Raw genomic sequence first — 6297 nt, forward strand, 5'->3', positions numbered from 1 at the left:
ATTCTTGTCTGATCTTTTCTGAAAACTGGGTCTTCTTTGCTGGATATTTCCTTTTCTGGTGCTCCAAATGTTTTCTACTGGTGAAAGGTCTGGACTGCAGGTGGACCAGTTCAGGACCCAGACTCTTCTCCTGTGAAGCCATGCTGTTGTGATGGATGTGGTTTGTGGTTTAGCACTGTTTTGTTGAAATATGCGGGGTCTTTCCTGGGTGGGGGCATACGATTTTAACTCTACCAGGCACTAATGCAACCCCCTACCATCAGAGATGCAGGCTTTAGAACTGAGACAGGAGAACAAACTGGATGGTTACGACAGCATCCATCGTTTCCAAACATTTTCAGTTAAGTAGAAGCCATTTCCTGTATTCTAGTGCATTTTCACACCATCTTAGCACCAGAAAATCCAAACTGGTTCTGTGAGATATAGTTCTGGCTCAATATAGATAAAGAGCCCAACATAAAAGTCACTGCAACAGTAAGGTTCATCGTATTTCTTGGTACTAATGGTCTTCTGGAGTTTAGTGTGTTTTTCCACTCAAGAGAGCAGTTGTGTTTCACCAACTGGGAGGGCACTTTAGCACGCATCTTTACCACCCAAGTGGGCAGTTTATCATGTTTTAACCAGCCAAGAGGGCAGTTTAGTGTGTTTTGCCAACCAGGAGGGCACTTTAGCATGTGTTTTAGCTCCAAAGAGGGCACTTTAGTGTGTGTTTTGGCTCTCGAGGGCACTTAAGCATGCTTTGGTTCCCAAGAGGGCACTTTACTGCGCGTTTTTCAACAGTTGGGCCATGAGGGAGTGGGGCGACTGCCCCCCTTGCCCCCCCGTGCACAACACTGCAGAGTCAAAGTCTTTGGACACTGTTTTGACAGATTGGTGAACTGAAATGCTCCTTTAATACCCAACTATGTTACTGACCCGTTGACAGTGATCCTAACCTGTTTTAACATACTGAATTTGATTTGCAGCATATTTATACTCTACTTATTTATTCAGCCAGTGTGCGTGATCTGCCTTTTCTCTGACTTTTAGCAGTGAAGAAGTGGGAGAACTGGATCTGTCTTCACTCTTTCATCTGTCATCTACAGGAACTGGAACAAACACCATTCCACTGGCTTTAAAACCCTCATTCCAGCACGACGACACGGACGAGAGTGTGCTGCCTTTTGGCACTGAGACAGACTCCCTGGAGGCGGATTCACTGGTCTCTCATTGGTTGGTTTAAACCTGAGTGGGCGTGACCAAAATGAATTACTGTAAAGGTTGTTGGACTACTTAAGAGAGGAATGTAAGAAATGAAAACAAGTCAAACAAAGGAATCAAGTCTCATCAGCAAAACAACACTACGACTATAAATAATCCCAAAGGTCACAATGTTTACAGCACAGATTCAGTTAATGTAGCCTCTTAACATCCGTGGAAAATACAAGAATAAAAACTTTAGCTGAACAAATTCACTCTTCAAGTGCTTCCTCTCTTACAAGTGTGTTTAAGACCCTCCAAAACTACTGTCCAGTGTCCTGAAAACCCTGCTGTCTGAGCCGAGAAATGAATGCTTTCACTCTGATTTAACCCTTATGGCAGGGGTGTCAAACTCAAGGCCCAGGGGCCAAATCCGGCCTGTGGAAGGCTCATACCCGGCCCACAAGATCCTGTCATGTTTGTATTCTAACTGGCCCACCAGTCTGAGGTCGGCGGATTTCCTCCAGTATAAAAATGTAAATTTCACCTTAATTATTCAAAACTTCCTTGTTAAGCCAAAAAATCTGAAAAAATAAAGAGTAAGAAAAATTAGAGAAAAGTCTGAATGTGGGGAAAGAAATTAATGTGTGTTTTATTTCATGTTTTCAATCATGCATCTCAAGAATAAGACTCAAACTTAGGATTTTGACTTTTCTTTTCATACTTTGACTTATATTATATATTTTTATTTTTAAAATTCCTGATTTTAAAGTTTAAGTTATATTTTCACATTTTCAACTCATTGTTTTGAATTTTTGTCATATTTTTATATTTTTAACTCCTTACTTTGGCTTTTTAATCACATATTTTGACTTTTAAGGTCATAATTAATTTTTTTCTAATATTTTGACATTTTAGACTCACAATTTTAAATTTAAGGCATATTTTACATTTTTTAAGTCATTATTGTTGAATTTTAGCTCATATTTTGATATTTTCAACTCCTCACTTTGGCTTTTAATCCCATATATTGACTTTCAAACTCATAGTTAAACTTTTGTTTTCATATTTTTTTACATTTTGAATTAATAATTTTGACTTTTTGTATCATATTTCGACATTTTAGACTGACAATTTTAAATTTGAGTCATATTTCTAACTTTTTAAGACAGTATTTAGAATTTTAGCTCATATTTGACATTTTCAACTCCTTACTTTGGCTTTTTAATCTCATATTTTAACCTCTAAACTCATATTTTTAACTTTTCTTTCTCATATTCTGTCATTTTTAATTCATAAATCTTACTTTTAAGTCATATTTTGATATTTTAAATTCATATTTTCCTATCATATTTTGACCTTTTAGATTTCAAATTTTACATTTAGCATTTTTAACTTTCAAACTCATTATTTTGAATTTTGTATCATATTTTGTCATTTTGAACTCCTTAACTTGACTTTTAAAACCCTTATTTTGACTCTTAAACTCATAATTTCAATTTTGTTCTCATTTATAGCTATGTTAAATTAATAATTTTGTTTTTAAGTTATATTTTTTACTCTTTCAAATCATTATTTTGAATTTTATATCATATTTTGACATTAGAAATCGATATTCCTTCCTTTCTATATCATATTTTGCCATTTTAAATTCATATTTCTTACTTTTCATATATATTTTGACCTTGAAGGCTTACAGTTTTGAATTTTAGTCATATTTTCAAGTTTTCAACTCATTATTTTGATTATTTTTTTTTTTTTTAATCATATCTTGACATTTTGAACTCCTCAGTTTGGCTTTGTAAACCCATGTTTTAATATTTTAAATTCATAGTTTTGACTTGAAGTTATATTTTTTACTTTTCAAGTCATTATTTTGACTTTTAGCTTATATTTTTACTTTTTAAACCCCTAATGTTGGTTTTAATCCATTATTTGACCTATCAGACTCACAGTTTGAATTTTTTAGTCATATTTTGACCTTTCAAACGTCTGATTTCAACTTTCTACTCATATATTTGCATTTGAAAATATTATTTGTTTATTTTTAATATCGCGCTCTGACCTTCAGAACTAATATGTTGGACTTTTAAAACTCAGATTTTGAGCCTTTAAATTTATCATTTCTACTTTTTTGAACTTTTAAATGATTTCTCATCAGTGCTGTTTTTTCATCTTTAATCACTGGTGAAGATGAGGATGACAGTGTAAAGTGTTGACCCTGTTGGGCCCTCAGGTTAGAATCCGGCCTCTGCTGTGACTGAGTTTGACAGTCCTGCCCTGAAGTGTCGTTCCATTGTTTTACTGCAACAAAAGCATGCACACAATAAAAAAAACTGCAACAACATCAAAATAACAAATCATGTTTATTAGAGGAAAACTGGTGTTTTAAGCACATTTTAAGTGAATTAACCCCTCTAGAAAATACCAAACTTCCAAATATCATCTTCAACCTCGGCACATTTGACATCTGCTGAAAGTTTTATTCCCAGAATCTTTAGAAACAGTTTAAACTCTCAGAATGAGACTCGGACATAAACGGGCAACATGCCACCTCTCTGTCTGAGTCCCTTTAATGCAGAACATCAAGGTCTTTAACATCGGTATTTTTCTAGAAATTCAACGCCACATAGCCTTGCTGAAAGGAAGAGAGGAACTGGACCCAAAAGATGGCCCCAGTTTTAGGAGCCACTGTAATTGGCTAGCTACAAGTTCCACCACCTTAAATGGTGCTATGACTAAGTATCTCAGTAGTAAACAAGCAGTCAAAATACTCTAATAGCACTGGTAGCCATCTATGCTTGTAATGCTGACACACAGGTTTAACAAACTTCAGATCCTCTCAGATGAATGGAAGACAGAGGTGACATGAGACGAGCATTTAAAGGAGGTTCTTATCTCGCGTAGACTCGACATGACTTGGTTCAGATGCACGATGACCTATCGTATCGCAGAACTGTTCTTCCTTATTTCACTTTTGACCATCAGAGGTAAGAACAATGATTATATCTGCAAGACAACCAGCTATTTTCAAATCAGATGAAGTTTCCTGCATGTGCAGTCCATTAGACGGGTGTGTAGATGTTGTTGGGGGCCGGTAAACTGACGTAAGTTTGGATAGATGGGTTTTAGGCTCTGTAAAGGATGGGTTTGTAAAGCTCAGATGTTGTTTAAGGCAGGAGTTCTCAACCTTTTCAGCCTGTAATCCTCAAAGAAAGGTGCCACAGACCGGGGACCCCCACTGTACCTGAAGGTGGTTAAACACCACCATGCACATTCAAGAACAGTCAGATAGGCCGTCAATAAAGGGGGATAAAGGGGAGAACTTTCTGGGGCCCAGACAAACTAGGGGCCCAAGTAGTAATTATAAAATTATGCTGTGATATCTATAATTGTCCTCCCAGAATAATGACTACTATCAAAGCAACAACAATCTTCTTTTCAATTCAATTTTGCCATAGTATAAATGTAGCCATTTAAAAAATGTCTTGACCAGAATACAAATGGGCTTAAAGTGGTGAAATCTAGATATAAAGGGCAAAAACTAACATAAAAATTGGTAAACATAATTAACAGTGGCTGAATAAGCTTAGAAGTAGCAGAATTTGGTAAAGAAAGTGATGAATTTGGATTAGAAAAAGGGTCAGAAATGGCTGGAAAAGTTGCTGAAATGGGATTAAAAAGTGACATAAATGGTTTGAAACTGCAAAATTGGAGCAAAGTGTATGCAGGACAGTGCTTATCCACATGCTAAAATGTCTCAGTTCAACATTTAATATGTTGTTTTTGTTCTATTGTGAATCAAATATGGGTTTATGGGATTTGAAATTAATCTGACTTCTGTTTTTGTTTAAAGTTTGCTCAGTGTACTAACTTTTTTGGAATTGGGGTTGTAATTGTGTTCAGATTAGGGCTGTCAAAGTTAACGCGTTAATATCGCGTTAACTCAAATTACTTTTAACGCCGCTAATTTTTTTTGTCGCACGATTAACGCATACGCCTTCTGTATGACCCTCGACCCATCCTGTAGTTTGCCAGACCAGGAAGTTGCACCGTCGTGATACGGTACAAGCGAGCAGAAATGGATAAAGGACAGAGACTTTTGGATGACAGGTTCAGCTTTCAGATCATGTCAGATAAGACTGAAGTTATTTTCTCCTACTGTCGACATGAATGGAGTTACAGGAAGTTTGTAGAGTCTTATATAGCCCGCACCACTCGCTGGCCATGCACACCACTAATGCAGAGAGCCGCCCCCCTCGCCATGCTGGATATTTTTTTACAACGGAGACACTCAGACAACTCTGTAGGGATGGACTCGCTATCTGGCATACCGGGCATTTCCCGGTGTGCCAACACACTTTTGGGCCAGTCTGATTTATTCTTTTATTCAGGCTATTATATCTGTCATGAACCGGCACCACAGCTGCGCTATTGACTGTTGACTGGTCCGATCACATCTCCTAAAGGTCCGCTCTCATCCCCACGCAGCTCCTGCTTGACAGTGAAAGTATTCAGAAAAAATGAAACTTACTAAAATGATCAACTGGAACTGTGAATAAATGCCAAATTTAAATAACAGTCAATGAAGATGCTGCAAAACTGTCAAAGACTCTGCAGTCCCTGTAGGAGATTGTCTGATGCTGGTGAATGTACAGCTGCATCATGAGGAGGAGGAGGAGACAGAGCAGCAGAGGCTGGTGTGTGACAGGAGAGCAGAGGTTAGTGAATGAGCTCTGTAGAGTATCAGAATAGAAGCTGAAAGCATCATTAGACTGTGGCTCTCCTTTATTTAGGAAGAAAAAAATGCTTTTAGATTAAATCTGTAGCTCTTCTATGATCTGAAGAATGAAGAGATGGTTAAGTCCTCTTACTACACCTTAAAAGTTCTCCACTGAGACTTCTTTTACTTTGTGTGTTCATGAGTTTTGAAAAGAGGCTTCACATGTGTGTTCATTGACATCATTCCAGTAAATCTACTGGACTGATGACACTCATTTCATACTGTCAGCATTTATTTTACATTTGGACTACATTTTTTATTTTGAAAGTAAAAATATGAGAAATAATAGCAGACATTTTTTAAAGTAATTACTTGCTTTTTCTCTTGAGCAGGGC

The sequence above is a fragment of the Cheilinus undulatus genome, linkage group 22 (genome assembly GCF_018320785.1).
Source record: "Cheilinus undulatus linkage group 22, ASM1832078v1, whole genome shotgun sequence".
NCBI classification, from domain to species: Eukaryota; Metazoa; Chordata; class Actinopteri; order Labriformes; family Labridae; genus Cheilinus; species Cheilinus undulatus.